This window comes from Eschrichtius robustus, chromosome 7, assembly GCF_028021215.1.
Source record: "Eschrichtius robustus isolate mEscRob2 chromosome 7, mEscRob2.pri, whole genome shotgun sequence".
Classification (NCBI taxonomy): Eukaryota; Metazoa; Chordata; class Mammalia; order Artiodactyla; family Eschrichtiidae; genus Eschrichtius; species Eschrichtius robustus.
The window spans coordinates 98,756,325-98,774,082 of record NC_090830.1 but is presented as its reverse complement, the minus strand read 5'-3'; the positions used below and the strand labels follow the sequence as shown (position 1 = coordinate 98,774,082).

At 37.4% G+C, this 17,758-nt stretch overlaps 1 protein-coding gene across 2 annotated transcripts in view; it reads left to right on the top strand.

Moving 5' to 3' along the window:
* The window catches only part of PRKG1 (protein kinase cGMP-dependent 1), a 1,243,975-nt gene that overhangs the window by 850,778 nt on the left and 375,439 nt on the right, over positions 1–17,758 (top strand). The window lies entirely within an intron of this gene.

Sequence of the window (17,758 nt, the reverse complement as noted above, 5' to 3'; positions counted from 1 at the left end):
TCAGCGGTTCTCATTTTTGTGTGTCCTTTGATAGTTTAACTTAAATGCATTTTGTGTATTAAAAAAGCAGTGCTTTTTCCCTAGAGGAGCTGCTGTAAAAATACAGTTTTATCAATTCTTCTAAGACTGGGATGTTATCTTTTAAGCACAAGTATTTTGGAGCCAAAAGGAAATAGACAGGCGTGGAGAGGGAAGTCTAGACTAATTCCCTCAGACTGGTGCACACACACAAAAACCATGGTGATATATTTACACATTTTATAAATGTAACTAAGGACTAGTGATATTTAGTATCTTGTATCAATACTAAATCAACATTGATTCAGGATGGAGAAAGAGCTAGGCAAGTGTTCTTACTAATACATAATCTGTGTACTGGCATAATCATAGTATATGATACTGGCATCAGTATTTTAGTAATTATTTCTTTAGCATCTACTCTGTACCAGGGACTATTCTAAGTTGTGTACAATGGATAGTCAATGAATATTCTATGAGTGCCTAAACCTCAAAAAGGAAAGAAACAAAATTACCGAGACTTATGCAAACCCTAAACAGAAAATTCGTGTGTGACACCTGCTCTGTATAGTTTGGCTTCAGGAACATGTTTGCATAAAGTAAAACACCTGCAGAACAACCGTCTGGCAAGGAAAAATGCTCCTTCCATGCATGGCTTGAGTGGAGAAGTGCATTGTAGACCATTTGCTATTGCGTATTAGTACCTCATGTGCTTTAACGTTGTTGGGAGATTTTTTTCCTAAGACTGATAAACCTTTAAGCAGATAGCAGTGACTTCATGAATTTTAGATTTTAGCCGCAGTGGTTTAAGCATGTTTGTCAAGAAAACAAAAAGCTTTCAAAGTACTGGATAAGTATACACCATTTTATGGGATTTGGCATTTTATATCTGTGTTCTGCAGGCAGGCACCATATACGTTTATTGCCAAATGTGTCATGCGGGCATTGTAAAAGCTCCAGGAAAAGGCTGATTCGGGAGAGAAGCGACCTCTGCTCAACTCAGCACTCTTCCATAGCTGGTTTTCTAATGACACACCGGTCTTTTATTGTCATTTTGGGGGTGTTTGTAAGTTTGCTGTCTTAAGCACTTGTTCCTTTATCCAAGTTTAAAAATTTTTTATTGTTCAACCAGCAAGTGGTAAAATGCAGACTTGCAGAATTGTTTTCATGTCAAAAGCAGCCGTTGTTTTACTGAATTCTCCCATGTATGATATTTTGGAAGTCATATGTCAGTATCCTCCTGATGCCTATGTAAAAATAAAATGGGGTATATGTTAATGTAACTGGGGTTAGGAGGGCAAAGTGGGAGAGCAAATTTAATTTTGAAACTTGACGTATGAATTATAGTCATTCATTCAGTAGGTCAATAGGTGTTATTAACCTCCCTCTTTGTGCTAGGCACTTGCGATAAAGTAGAATCCCTTAATATGCTCTTTTTTGATTTGACCTATTAGGATTTACTAAAACAGAAACAAAAATGAAAACAACTTAGGTAGAACTTTAGGCCATTGAGAAGCCAGTTCTGCTAAGAACATCTGATTACATCAGTGTCTCTGTGACCCAAGACTGAGGAAGGCATAATTTACATGATAAACATTCTGGAAGATTCATTGAGTTAGCAATAAATTGGAAATCAACAATATTTTTATTAAGGGAATGGCAAAATACATACTACGGAATATAATAACTATTAAAAATCACAAGATAGACCTCTGTGTACTAAAATGAAAAGACAACCCTGTTTAAAATTAAACGGGAAAAGATAAGAAAAAGTTGTCAAAAAAAAATGTAAGAAAACAGCACACCTACACTGGCATGAGTTGGTTTGCCTATGCTTAGAAAAATATCTAGGAGGGTACACATCAAACCAAAATTAGCCTAATTGCAGGTGGTGGAGGAGGAAACAAATATTTTTCCCAGTTCATTCTCATGTTTGGTATCATTTTGGTACAATGGGTTTTTTTTAAATTAAAAAAATATAAATGCAAAAAAAATGTACAAAAAAATATACTGAGTGCAGGACTTAACTGCACCCACCAGAAATTAAACAGATTGCATATGTGTGGCTTAAATAGATAAGCTGGAAGAGGAGGAGGGAAATATCACTGTACCTGGTACATTTAGATTAAAACAGATAAATGTTTAAAAAATTTAAAAGCAGCTAGAGCAAATAATAACTTGCTTTTTAAGTAATGGAATTTGGCAATACAAATTAATCATTCAGCATAATGTTGTAAGGGGTTATTCCTATACCTATTAAGTAGCACATTATTTCTTTGGTGCTCAGACTAAGAAAAATGGTAGTAGTGGGTCATATTTCAAAGGATTCTGCTACATTCTTCATCTTCAGGTGTGATTTAAAGCGTCAGGCGAGCCTTGACTGAGTCCTGACCTGTCCCCTATCACTCATCCAGTATATCTTTGACATTCTCATTTTCTGTTCTAGGGTAGCTGGAGACTCTTGGTGGTGAGGGGGAGGCACACTTCCTCAATGACCATTTTAAAGTTAGGTTAATAATTAGAAATCGCCTGTGGTTTTAGTAGCTGAGTTAAGTGCAAGTGTTTTCCGCTACTTCATGGAAACTGTGATAACTGTGTCTGCTGTGAAGAATACAGTTACTTACGTTTCCAGCCCATCCCCTCTCTCAGTCCAAGCCAGTCATTTTGCAAGCATGGAATTGAATTTGCTTCTAAATTTCAAGCAGTGAATCATTTTCTCCTACTTCAAGGACCTCTTTTCCCTTTCCATTTATGATGTGTTCACTTAAAAGTAAGGTGGCCAACTGTCCTGGTTTGCCTGTGATGTAGGAATTTCAGTGCTACTACCTAGAAAACTCTGACACAAAGACCGTCATCGAGGTGAATTCCTGTCAGTTTGATGTCCTGGGAAAAAAAACAAACAAAAAAACATTTACTGGATTGAGAGACAAAAAAATCCAGGTGTATAGTTTCTTATTGCTGCTGCAACAAATTACCACAAATTTGGTGGCTTGAAATGCCACAGATTGATTCTCTTAGAGTTCTAAAGGCAAGAATTCCAACATGAGTCTTAAAGGGCTAAAATAAAGGTGTCAGCAGGGCTGGTTCCCCCTGGAGGCTCTAGGGGAGAATTTGTTATTTGTCACTTCCAGCTTCTAGATGCTGCTGACATAACTTGGCTTCTGTCTCCACGGCTTCAATGTCTGCTTCCATTGTTAAATCACCTCCTTCTCCCCACCTTGACTCTATTGTCTCTCTCTTATGAGGAACCTTGAGATTATATTCAGAGCCCACTCAGGTAATCCAGGATAATCTCCCCATCTCAGAATCCCTAATCACATCTACAAAACCCTTTCTCCATGTAAGGTAACATTCATAGCTTCTGGGGATTAGGACTTGGGCATCTTTGGGAGGCCATTATTCAGCTTTCCACACCAGGCTAGAATTCTACTCTGCCATGTACTAGCTAGGCAAAGATGTAGACATCTTTGAAGTCATGGTAAATATTTGTTGGTATTCACTGCAAAGCTGTCTGCTGATTTTGCATGGGAGGCTCTATAGTTCACAGTCAGGCTGCCAGGGTTCAAATCCTGACTTTTACCAGTCACTAGGTGTGAGAACTTCGCTTGTGCTAACTTAAAGCCTTTTGCCTCAGTTTCCTTGTCTGTAAGGTGGCCATTATAGTAGAACCTAGCTCATAAGTTGGTTGTGATAATTTAATAAAATATTATAATTAAGGGGCTTAGAACAATACTTGAAACATAGAAGGTGCTCAGCCAACCTGAGCTTCTGCCACTGCTGTTCCTTCTAATGTTTGTGCATGACAAGCGTGACATAATCTAGTCTTTTTTAAATATTTAAAAAATGTTTTCTTCCAGTTTTATTCAGATATAGTTGATTACACCACTGTGTAAATTTAAGGTGTACAGCATAATGATTTGACTTACATCATCCTGAAATGATGACCACAGTAAGTTTAGGGAACATCTATCATCTCATATAGATAGAAAATTAAGGAGATAGAAAAAAAAAAAAAAAAGTTTTTCCTTGTGATGAGAACTCTTTGGGTTTAGTCTCTGAGCAACTTTCATATGTAACATACAGCAGTGTTAATTACATGTATCATGTTGTACATTCCATCCCTAGTCCTTATTTATCTTATACCTTTGTACCTTTAAACCTTGTAAGTTCGGACCATTTGACTGCCTTCCTCCAATCGCCCCGCCCCCACCCCCAGCTCTGATCTTTTTCTATGAGTTTGTTTTTGAAGTATAATCGACCTACCACACTATGTTAGTTCCTGTTACACAACATACTGATTTGATATTTCAATACATTTCAAATTGATCACCGTAAGTTTAGTTACGATATGTCACCATACAAAGTTATTACATAGGTATCAACTGTATTCCCCACATTGTACATTTCATACCCGTGACTCATTTATTTTGCAGCTGGAAGTTTGTACCTCTCAATCTCCCTTTAAAAAGCTTTATCTAGCGTCTTTAGATATTGTCTTCCCTTAATTTTTGCATTTTATTTCATTATTTCATGGGAAGGTTGAAATCAGTTTGTTTCCTTGGAGATTTCTCTCTTCTTTGTTACAGTGAAAGGGAAGAACCAGATGAGTTTACGAATGCCATAATCCACAGTTACATTTGTTCTGGTGGATAGCCCTATTCAGGAGAGTATTACATTTTATAATAATATTAGTAATACCTTTCACTTATGAACAACTAATAATGGTAAAAATGTTCACTTGGGTACTGTGTTACTATTTTCAAAGCCCGTTACATCTATCATCTCATTTGATGCCAACGTAGTAGACACCTGGTTATAAATCACTTTTGAGGACTTCAGAATCACCCCTTTCTGAGTTCAGTAAACACAGATGGAGGGGCATGTGGTGTAAACTAACTGCCCACCAGGAAGGGCCGCACATTCAGCGAAGGAGAATCTGAGCTGTATACTGTGGCTTTCTTTTTCCTGCCAAGCAGTAGGAGATGAGGGAGGAGAAGAGCTGATCATTTCTGGTTTTGTTTGTGGGTTTCTTGATTTTATTTCATTCTAAGGCAATCAGCTGAAGGGAAATAAACTGCTTAGTAGAATCTTTGAAGCTGTACTTAAACCCTTTGTTTACAGAACCAAGTTTTCAAAGCTTTTTCTTCTCAGAGTTTTTCACTTCAAAGGTAGCAAAAATATAAATACCTTCAGGGCACATAGTGGTTAGGGTTTTTATGAAGCCAGTGGAGAGGAAGTGATTATAAGTACAGTCCCACTCCCCCAAGGACAATGAGAACATGCTAAACAAATGAAACTCTTAGTGCCGAAGTAGGAGAAAAAACTTAAGTATGCTGCTATCAACTGAATTCCTTATGTTGTTTTGAACACCGGTCAGAACTGACAGAAAGCCCATGTGTGTTTGAAGGTGGGAAAATCCAGATCAGAGGTGGGAATACTCAGACTTAATGACATAAAAGAAATATGTGTGTATATATATATATTCATATATATGTATATATATTCACATATATGTATATATATTCATATATATGTATATGCATATATATATATATATATATATATATACAGTAAAAACCAAATAAATAGAGAAAAATGTTTTTATCATAGCTATCATTACCTGAGTAAAGTTCAGGATTCTCTTCAAATTGGCACACACACATATGTGATTTGATCTGAGCATCCTTGAATCCCTAGCCATTGAAGGACAAACTTTTCAAGTCTGAAAAAAAAGAATAACCTGTTTATAAGACTTAGACCTACAGCATCGTACTTAAGTGGTAAACATAGTGTCCATTCACATACCTGTGCATCTAAGCATGTTTGTTGATTAGCAAGCGTTTATTGTGTACCTGCCATATTCCAGGTGTGATGTCAGGGATGGTGAAGGAAGCAAGATATGATCCTTGGCCTCAAAGAGCTTACTGACACTTTTAATCTAGTAAAAGCACTTTCAAACCTTCTCTGTTCTATAGGCTTTCCCTGTCAAGCTTTAAAGACATTTTCAGTGAATCACTGATCTTAATGGATTAGCTGGTCTTTATCTCAATAAGCAAGCAGTGGTTTTTTTGTTTTATTTATTTATTTATTTATATTTTTGGCTGTGTTGGGTCTTCGTTTCTGTGCGAGGGCTTTCTCCAGTTGCGGCAAGCGGGGGCCACTCTTCATCGCGGTGCGCGGGCCTCTCACTATCGCGGCCTCTCTTGTTGCGGAGCACAGGCTCCAGACGCGCAGGCTCAGTAATTGTGGCTCACGGGCCCAGTTGCTCCGCCGCATGTGGGATCTTCCCAGACCAGGGCTCGAACCCGTGTCCCCTGCATTGGCAGGCAGGTTCTCAACCACTGCGCCACCAGGGAAGCCCAAGCAGTGGTTTTTCTGGCCTCCTCCTTCTGCTTTCAGTATTCCCTTGGCTTTTCTCCTTGCTTCCCATGGAGCTGTTATCAACGGGTATCCTTAACACTGTGCTTTTTTTTTTTTTTTTCCTTTTCCAGCGTCATCTATTTGCTAGAACAAAATTTTCTGCTTATTTGAGAAAATGAGGAGGACCCTTAGAAAGGAATATTCTTGATGTTAGGTGTTGAATTGGAGATTTGCATAATGGCGTGGGATTGATTTAAATCCATAAATTTGACTCCCTCAAATTGGTGTTCGGACCTGTATTTACACATGTTCAGAAGCTGTGAAATGGGCTCTTTTGAAAGGCCCAGGTTCTACATAGAATTATAGAAGTTATATACACCCACACCTGTGGAAACAGGCCCAAGTGCTAAGGTATTAAACTCAGGGAGAAACTGAAAACATCCAACGACTCCTTTGAGCTTTAATTCAAAAAGAGATCTTTTCCTTTTTTTTTCCCTCATGTCAAGAAAATTAGAGATCTTTATGTTTGTAGCCTCCAACAGTGCACATATTAAGTGCTCCTTTATATGTTTCACTATACTAGGAGATGCTGTATTTAAAAAAATTTAAATGCAGCCCTTGACCTGGTCTTGCCCACACGAGGAAAAGAATCCTGACAATATGGGCAGAGTTGATATTCAATATTGAAGCTACATAGTCAAGTTAATACTTTACACAAATGCACATGGTAATTGCAGCATACTTTTTTCATCTTTTCAAGTGTTTTCACCTCCCCTACTCCCTAATTATTTTCATCTTTACCTTTAAACCTTCTTTATTTTTCAAGGTACATTGAAAATCCCATATCATCTACTATACATTTTCCATTTCCCATGCAAGGAATGATTTCCCTTTTCTAAAATTTCTCACTATTTTGTGTATACCTACTTTTCTATACTTATTATGAATTATAGTTATTTTTATATATGCTCTATTTCTCCTACCATATTTTGAATTCCTAAAGATGAAGGATATTCTGTTTTTGCTCTTTATGGAGCCCCAGCATATAGCATATACCATGTGCTAGTTGTATTTCTATGTACATTACAATATAATACATTTTATTCCTCATAGCCCATGAAGTAGATTCTGGTTTCATTTCTGTTTCACAGGGATAAGGAAGCTGAGGAAGACATAGGGAAAATAAATGACCCCAAGTTACATATAAAACCATAAGTACCCTAAAGTTGTACATATTATAAGTGTTAGAGCTGGGGTTTGAACAGGTGTGCTGTTAATCGCAACACATATATCAGTCAGGATGGGTGAAGTTATGCTGTGGGAGAAAAACAACTCTCAAAGCATATAGCTTAAAATAAAGATACCTATTTCTCACTCAGGCTGTGTGTCTATTGTGGGTCTTTGTTCCATGTTTTCCTCAAGCTGGAATCCAGGCTGATGGAGCCTTTATCATCTGGAATGTTGCTAGGCCACATCAGCAGAAGATAGGGGTGGTGAATCACTGTTCTTGAAACTTCTGCCCAGTAGGGACACAAGTTATTTTTGTCTATATTTTATTGGCCAGAATAAGTCACATGGCCATACTTAGTTTCAAAACACAGTAGGAAAGTACAGTACTACAATTTTTCTAGAACACAGAGAGCCTGGGCTACTTGGTGAATGTCAGTGATGGTTACACCAGCTAGCTATACCATCTGCTTTTCACTATTCTGTCCTAAGCCTTCAGTTACAACTCTCTCCTGGGGATGAAAGTTTGCCAAAGAAAGTTGTATTTGAGAAATTCTTTTCAATAAAAGTAAGGACTGTGTTGACATTGGTAAAGAGAGCCATGTCAGAAATTAGAATTAAAATCAGGTATAGACTGATCTGAAACTAGGGCAAAAGCCAGAGGACACAGATAATTGACAGGATGTAAGGAAAAAACTTGGGAGTAGGGTCTGAATTTTGGTTGAACTTGATAGTTGAATGGAAAACCAGGGTAAATTCTAAAGAATCAAAGTGATGGCTAAAAAAAATTGTGAAAAGTGAAGTAAACCTCTTTAGGAGAGGAATTCATTCACTTATTAGACATGTTGAGCACTTCCTGTGTGCTTAGCAAATGAACTAAGCACTTTTATAAATATTTTTATGAAAATTGTATGAATGAAGAAAATATTAGTATACCCATTTAACATGTGAGAAAAATAAGGCCCGAGGAAGCTTTGGCTTTGGGAATTCAAGACCACACAATTATAATATTAAGAACCAAGCAACTAAATCCAGCTGGTCTGTTTTCTAAGCCCACATGCTTTAATGAAGATTGCTTTCTAACATCAATTACTGTCTTATGGACAAACACAGAAATGATGGAAAGGTAGAATTTAGGTATACGATGACATTGGTCAACATGGGTGATAGTGAGTTTTACCTCTAACTGGTTCAGAGATGTTATAAAATTTAATTGATTGCTACTTCTTTACTCCTCCATGTCTTTCTCAGCATTGTACACAGTAGTTATTTGTTTTAAAAAACTCATTAAAGTCATAACCATTTTCATATGTATTACAACTTTTTCCCTTAAAAGTACCCAGTTCTATTAGTTTCTTTTAATGAGTTATTTGATTAGTAGACATAAGTGAATCATTCTGTGTACATCTGGCCATTTTAGAACAGATATTGACGATTGCTCAGATCCATGCTGTACAACAGCTCCTGAATTTTTTTCATAAATGTCTTAGATATAGCAAATTGGATACAGAATTACAAGTCATAGAAGCTATATTTTCTACTTTAAAAAAGGAAGAGAAATCTTAGTTTGTGAGTTGTTTATGAAAACCATTGTGATTTTGAATAATGAATTTTGAAATTTTCATTCATTTACGTATTCAAACAGAAGTGTTTTGGTTGTAATCCCTATATTCCAACTATAGCAATAAATGAGATGTATGTAAATCCTAAGGTATAGTGTCTGGCCTATGTAAGTGCTTGAATATCAGCAACATCGTCAGTATATTATTATTCACTTCGGGACTTCCCTGGTGGCGCAGTGGTTAAGAATCCGCCTGCCAACGCAGGGGACACGGGTTTGAGCCCTGGTCCGGGAAGATTCCGCATGCCGCGGAGCAGCTAAGCCCGTGTGCCACAACTACTGAGCCTGAGCTCTAGAGCCCGCAAGGCACAACTACTAAAGCCCGCATGCTTAGAGCCCGTGCTCCGCAACAAGAGAAGCCACTGCAATGAGAAGCCCGCGTACCGCAATGAAGAGTAGCCCCCGCTCACCGCAACTAGATAAAGCCCATGCACAGCAATGAAGACACAACACGGCTAAAAATAAATAAATAAAAAATAGTATTCACTTTATCATTTTATGATTGATATAATGAGTTCAGCCCAATATTGAAAGTCAGGTTCCTGGGTGACTTGGAGGGATCTGAGATTATCAATTTTATGGCCTGTTTTTCTTCATCTCTTACTGTCCCTCATTTCTCCAATGCATGCCACCTCTATATTTTTCCATGGTTCCTTGCTGTGCCAAAATAGATTACTAAGAACCAACCATGCACCCCAGAATACATCGTGCATATCCGGGTGATGGCCTGATATCCTGGTTCCCCAGAGAACCACTTGCTAGGGAGCAGTATAGGGTAGCCAGGGACCACACTGCCCTGCAAGAGTGGGCTCATGGTGGGATTCTTTAAGGAACCCCTATCCTGATGGCATTTACCTGGCTCCATTTGAAAAGTACATGTCTCTTATTAATGGTCTTTGTTTCCATTTCTTATACTGCCTGACTATGCCTGAATCCTATTTCATTTTCTAACCCACTGGTGCCACCAACATCAATTTGAAATTCTCTTGAATTTTGTTGTCTTTATCCTTTAGTTCACTTTACATTCCTTGCATGTCTAGCTTCAACTCTATCCTTCAGTTCTGTTTGTGTCTCTACTTATGAACAATTCTCTTTATATCTCATCCACATGGAAAATTCTAGCCTGGCTCTCACAGAGGTGACTTACATGTCACCTCTCTCCATTTTCAAACTTAAAGCATTTCTTTCCCACCAGTCCTGGATGCAGTCTCAGCTTCTTCCCCAGCATCCCACGGGAGTAGGGTGACCAGCTCTCCTGGTTTGCCTGGCACTGACGGTGATTCCTGGGACACAGGACTTTCAGTTTTAAAGTGGAAATGTCCTGAACAAACTAGGATAAGTTGTTCCCCCTATACTAGACACAGCACTACCAACTGGTTCAAGTTGGCATGGCAGGAAAAACACATTTCTCACTCCTCTTTCATCAGAGTATCCTGCCAGGGTATGCTATAATAGGTTACAAGTGTGAAGTGTACTCAGTTATTGGTTCCCTTGGCCTTCAGGATAGCTGGAGCTCTGGGCCATTGACCTGTCTCTGCAGACTTGTCTATTTACTCCTGGTATTGATAAATACCATCATATTCTACATGTGCCATAATGTGTTTAAAAAAAAAAAAAAGTTTAGGATGTACAGACTTAGATATTACCCAACACAGTATATCACATTTCAGCTAACCTACTGACTTTCATGTAGTAATTGCAAGATAATGGATTTCATCTCAAATTCCTTTCAGAACATGCCGTGTTAGAACATTATTTTACACTAAACAGATATGTGTTTTATCAAAGTACATTCATTTAAAATACTACATTTCCCCGGAACTTAAAATGAAACTAGAAGATTGGGAAACTAGATATTTATGGTAGGTTGGGTATCATGATATGCTGATACCTGACAAAGTTTATTTTTCTAGCCACACTATGTTTCAAACAAAACACTTATCTCTACATTATTCATTTAGTGTTGAATGAAGTAGACATTGGAATAAAATATTGGCCATATGCTCATGTCTACTTGAGGAATAAGTGTCTTGACTTCACCTTGGCATTTATTTTCCATAAATCTCCCATATTAAGTATTTATCAGCAGACTTTTTTCCTGTCATTTTATTCTTTCATGAATTATGAAGCTGTAAATCAATTAAGGTGTACTGTTGATAATTGTCTCGGGCCAACAGAATTATAGAATATAAATGAAAGTTGTATTTTGTTGAAGGCAGAGCTTTTATATTATGCACTAGCTACACTGATAAGTTATAGAAGAACTTTACATTCTCAGGAAAATTTATAAATGAGGATTTCTGCATACCAGACGGCACTTGTATTTCTTCAAAATCTAATCATTAAAGACTATACTTATGTAATAAAAATATTATGTTTTCAGAGTGCTGTCATACTGTATTTGTAGTAAAATAAGCTCACAGTGAAATTAGTTTAATAACGAACAGTTATGATTTTGTTACCATTATATAGCTTCGCCTAATTAAACGAACCATCAGAGAGTGCTTATTACCAATTTTATAGTTTACAATGGGGTATAGATAAAGCTATTTTTTTCTGATGATGAAGAATATTTTTCTTATGTGTACTATTCCTGTGTAGGCATTAAACATTATTTTCATTTTGATGAGTAGGAAAAAAATTAAAAAGTTAAGGAACCGATGAACACCTAGTTAGGATTTCACTTCCCTTTTCCTCATTCTGACCTTTCCACTCATGAATCTGCCTCGTATTAGAAAAAAATCAAACTGTGGAATTTCAGTTACAGTATTTCTGAAAGATCCTCTCAGGTCCATGCATATGTTTTGAACGGCATTAAAACTGCTGTTGAAATAATATAATGTGTCTGTATTTGTCTTCTAAGGACTTCTTGCTTAGAACTCAGATCTGGGTGTTCAGAAATTGACTTGGTATGACTTATGCTGTGGGAAAATAATCTGATTTCCAGTCCTTGTATTTCCCGATTGAAGTCTGATTTGTGCATATTCTTTCTATTCTTTCCTTTATCATGTTTTTGCTTATATTTGAATTTATTAAAAGTATATGATAGGCAACAAAAGCAAAAGTAAACAAGTGAAACTCCATCAAACCAAACAGCTTCTGCACAGCAAAGAAAACCATCAATAAAATGAAAAGGCAACCTACTCAATGGGAGAAATAGTTACAAATTATATATCTGATACAGGGTTAATATCCAAAGTATATAAAGAACTCATACAACTCAATAGCAAAAAAACCCAAACAAACAAACAAACAAACAAACAAAAACAAGCAAATACTCCAAATAAAAACTAGGCAGAAGATCTGAATAGACTTTTTTCTAAGAAGGCATACAGATGGCCAACAGGTACATGAAAAGGTGCTCAACATCACTCATCAGGAAAATAAAACTACAATGAGATATCACCACATCTTTTAGAATGGCTATTATCAAAAAGACAAAAGTTAACAAGTGTTGGTGAGGATGTGAAGAAAAGGGAACCCTTGTACACTGTTGGTGGGAATGTAGATTGGTAAAGCTACTATGGAAAACATTATGGAGGTTTCTTAAAAAATTAAAATAGAACTGTCATGTAACAGTCCCACTTGGTATATGACAGATGAATGGACAAAGCAGATGTGATACACACTGACACACACACACAATAAAATATTCAGCCATGGAAAAGCAGGACGTCCTATCATTTGAGACAACATGGATGAAACTTGAGGGCATTTTGCTAAGTGAAATAAGACAGAGAAAGACAAATACAATATGATATCACTTGTATGTGGAATCTAAAAAAGCCAAACTCGTAGAAACAGAATCTGAAATGGTGGCTACAAGAAGCTGGAGGTGGGGGAAAAGAGGAGATATTGGTCAAAGAGTATAAACTTTTAGGTATAAGATGAAATGTTCTGAGATTCTAATGTACGGCATAGTAATTATAGTTAATAATACTGTATCACACACTTGAAACTTGCTAAGGGAATAAATCTTAAATGTTCTCACCACAAAAAAGAAATGATAATTATGTGATATAATGCAGATGTTAGCTAATGCTGTGGTGGTAATCATTTTGCAATACATGTGTATCCAATCCACACATTGTACACCTTAAACTTGGTGTTATATGTGTCAATTATATCTCAGTAAAGCTGGGGTGGGGGGGGAGAGTCATTCGTGTTTGCCATCCCTGGAAGAAATAAAAGAAATACTGCTAAACATGATTGTTTTGAAGATTAACCTGATTATAACTTTCAGACAGAAATGATAAATATTTTAAAGTATCTCCTATTAGCTAAAAGCAATTTTTAATAGAAAGCTTGAAAGAAACAAATCAAATGCTACAGACAATTTGTGGACTCATTAATTGCTGTTGAGATTCCTCTTTTATCAACTTGCCAGTGAAAAAAAGCACTGGTAAATTCATGTGTTTATGTCCGCCTTTAAAGTGTATTAATTTAAAACATCTTCACTTTTGTAATGGAGTGAAAATTAATATTTTTCTTCTTAGACATATGAAAGATCATAAAGTTCTGTTCTCCAAAGAACTTGGTGTCAATTCAGCCAACAAGCATCTGAATACGCTATGCATTCATTCAGTTATTACTGAGAACTTCCTTTGTGCCAGGAAATGTGCTTTGAGGGGAAATTGCAAAGATGGAATAAAATACAGTATTTACCCTTAAGGGACACTGTACCCTCAACACCCCAGTGTAGTTGGGGTGACGGACGATTACTCTAGAGTTTGATGATGGAGGTATATAAAAAGGTGTTATGAGAAAGTACCTACTCCATTCTAGAGAATGGATTGAATTCAAAGACTTCTTGGTAAAGACTATACATTTGCCCTTAATCTTTAATTCATTAAAGTACCTAAAAAGTAGAGAGGGGAGGAGAAAATCATTCCAGGCAGAGGTATAGAATACACAAATAGAGATGTGAGAACATACGTTTAGAGAGTTTCAAGAACTTCAACATCCCTGAAGATTGAGGCTATAAGGTAGGTGCAGGTAGCCTGGAGAGGAAAGTAGGGGCCTAGCACATGAAGGACCTATGTCCCATGCTAAATAATTGGGTTTTATCTGAAAGGTGTGTAGATAGTCATTAAAGAGTTCTAAGCAGGAGAAGGATATATTGGGTATGCATTTAATAAAAACACTCAGAAACAGTATGGAGAAGGGACTGAAAGAGGGGAGAGGAATGGAGGCCATGTGATTGGCCAGGTGAGAAATGAAAAGTATGTGATCCTATGTCATGGCAGTGGGAATGTAAAGGTATAGATGGATTTGAGAGAGGCAAAGGTAATTATATCAACTGGACATGGTGAATGAATTAAATATGGGGGAAGGAAGGGAGAAAGGAAGGAGTCTAGGAAACTGCCCAGCCTGCGTGGCTGGTTGGAGGTGATTACTGCCAAGAATTGGAAGACCAGAGAAGCAGCAGAGAAAGGGGCGTTTTAGATGTAGTGCCCTTTTCTGATAAGACAAATTCCTTGTCGAATGTATATATCACAGATCTAACGTTTGAATTGAGAAGACACTTAAAATCATTGAGGTCAAAGGTCTCTGTCCTCTAAGAACTTGAGGGAGTAAGACAAGGTTAACAAACACAGATTTACATTCAAACCTTTTTTAAAAGTTACATTTTATTAATAACTAAAACTTGAAGTACAGTTTCATTTGTGTCTTACTCTTGACTACACATATGGAAGTCCTTGAGTTTTGGGGTTTTGTTCATGATTGCATACCCCGGGTCTGTGTGCACCAGGGCCTAGTGGATAACTAATCGTTAAGTAACGTTTGTGGAAGGAAAATGGAATGGAGAATAATGTGTATCAGTGTAGGAGGTCAGAGTTTAGAAAAACTCAATAATCCTGGAAAAGGTAAGGAAGACTCATACAAGGACGGGTTTTGATTAGTAAGTAGGGGGAGGCCAGCTTTCCAGGAGAAGCGAACAAAAGTGAAGGTCAACAACAGTGGTTGCCCATGACAGTGAGGATGCAGTGGTCATGGTGGAACAGAGAGCAGCTAGCGGGGGAAGTGTGGCCTGTTTATGGAGTGCCTTGGAGGTCAGCAGAATTTAGCTTTGGTGTGAAAACAATAAGAAGCGTGGTTTGTGGCAAGGAGAGAGAGATTGCTAGTGAATGCAAGAATAACTATTACTATTTCCTTGAACCCTACCTAAATTTCTTTCTTTTCACCTGTAGAATGCTGAAAATATCACGTGTTGGCATATTCTGGGAGGCATTTCTTCCTCTGCTCCTTCTGTCATTACCTGCCTAACAGGCAGATCTTCATAGTGTAAGGGAGGAAAATGTTTTCCTGGACATTTTCCAGGACACCCTCATCCAGTAGGGTCCCTGGCTGAGTCTGAAAAGTAAATAAATAAAGACAGATTAACAGAAAAAGAAAGCATACAAATGTGTTTAATATAAGTTGTATGTAACGTGGGAGCCTTCATAAAGAAATGAAGACCAGAAGGAACAGTTAAAACCTGAGTATTTCTGTGCTAGGGCTGGTGAAGAGGGGGCAATCGTGCAGAAATGTGGTGGGTCCAGGAGTATGAGGAACATGTAGTCAAGTGGGGAAAACTTAGCAAGACCTGTTTGCTAGGATTCTTCTCATCATCGCTTTGTCTTTGGAGATAAAGATGTTCCTTTCCTCCAGATACAGGGAGGCACCTCTCACATGAGAGGTTTATCACCTGTTGCAGGGGAGAAGGGCAGGGGAAAGGTCAGAGTAACCTTCCTGCTTCTGTTTTCTCAAACTCCTTCAACTTAAAATATTCAATATGCCAAGGTGCCATTTTGTGGGGTAGCTTGTCCTGAACCCCATCAATAGCTTTACAGAGATCTGCCCAACCCCCCAGTTTCCCTTCAGGATCTCCCCTTTATGCCAGTGCTCTTGGAGAATTCCCTACTTCAGGAAACTATCTATTATATATATTTCCCTTGGTCTGGACTTGTCAAGTGTATACCAGCTCCTGCCGTAAGTAATATAAACTTTCTCTAAAACCCAGAAAACCCAAAGACCGGTATTAATATTTATTAAGCTCCTAGGACAAGAACCTGAAGGTATGAATTCTGCTGAGGATGTCAAAGATAAACTAGACTTCTTCTATGTTGTAATGAGTCCATATAAGGAGGGACTTCGTTGAGTTAGTGAGGCTAAAATGCCGGATAAATTTGTTTTCTAATTTAAATGTGCTTAGGGCATTTTCCCAGGTTTGTTTCTCCAATGAATAATTTTATTGCTATATCCATATTTATAATATTTATTGGGTCTTTTTCTTTTATGGATTGATTTCAAATGCTTTCAAACTAAATTTTGCAATATGACTTTCAGTCTATGAATATTCAACTGCAGTGTAAGCATTTAATTTTGATATTGACATGTTGTGATTGCACCTTTCTTAATATATTTCTTTCTTTATGAAAACTGACACCACCAATGCTGATCACGCTTTAAGTGACTGAAAAGACTGTTTCTCAGTATGTATCTGCAGTGAATGTGCTTTGCATCTCAGGTGTTGTCTGCCACCTGTGTTTACATCTCTGCCTCTCCAGCTATTCCTTATAAGCCTATGTTCCTTCAGAGCCACCTTTATACTAATTGTCAGTCATCCTGTGGCTGTAGTTTCCAGCCTTAACTAGGAATCCTGTCATTTGCATTATATACATTCGATTGTGTTTGATGTGCTCTGGGTCACCGAAACTTGAACTGCATTGCTTATCATAGGCCAGACTTTTGGTCATCAATTTTGGCCTATCTATGAAAATTCTGTATAACTGCCTTTTTTTTTTTGAATAGAAGTTGTATTACTTTCTGACTGCTTTGTAGCCAGAAAACAATCAGCTTTCTAAACAAAACTCCTGTAGGGAAAATGGAAAGTGCCACAAACAAACCTAAGCACAGGAGATAAAAGGGAAAATACGGCCCTTAAACTCAAAGATCCTATTATTTAGCTCACCTGGCTTACCATCATTTGCTCACCCTCAACTGTGTTCTGAGGGACAATAGAAGATGGAATGAGAAACTTCTACACAAAACAAAGAACAAAATCATGTGCCTATTTATGGAATCTGACCTATACACAATAGTAAAGAGAGAAAGGAGAAAAAAGACTTTATATATTTAGTAAAAATGTGTTATATATAAATTCCACATATTGAATCAAATTTACAGGTTTTTAACTGGAGAATAAGGCTGTGTTTGGGAGTTACTAATTATTCTAGAAACAACCTAGATGTTTTAAAAGCATTGTCAATACTAAGGAATTGAAGGAAAAACTGTTTATCAGTTATCTTACAAAAGAAAACCAAAGCAACATGAAAGCCTTCTTCCGTGATCAACCCAAAATAATTGGTGTTTCACTGTGTTCTTTCTCATACCTCCCCCAACCAATCACCTGCCAAGTTCAAAAAGAGTCAATGAACAAATGTTTGTGATGGCTTTTGTCCTAAGGCTAGGCAGTTCTGACAGTAAACGCTTTACCTCTACTCCTTAAGGGGCTTTTGTAAATAGTAGTGTTTGCGTTTTTAGAAAATG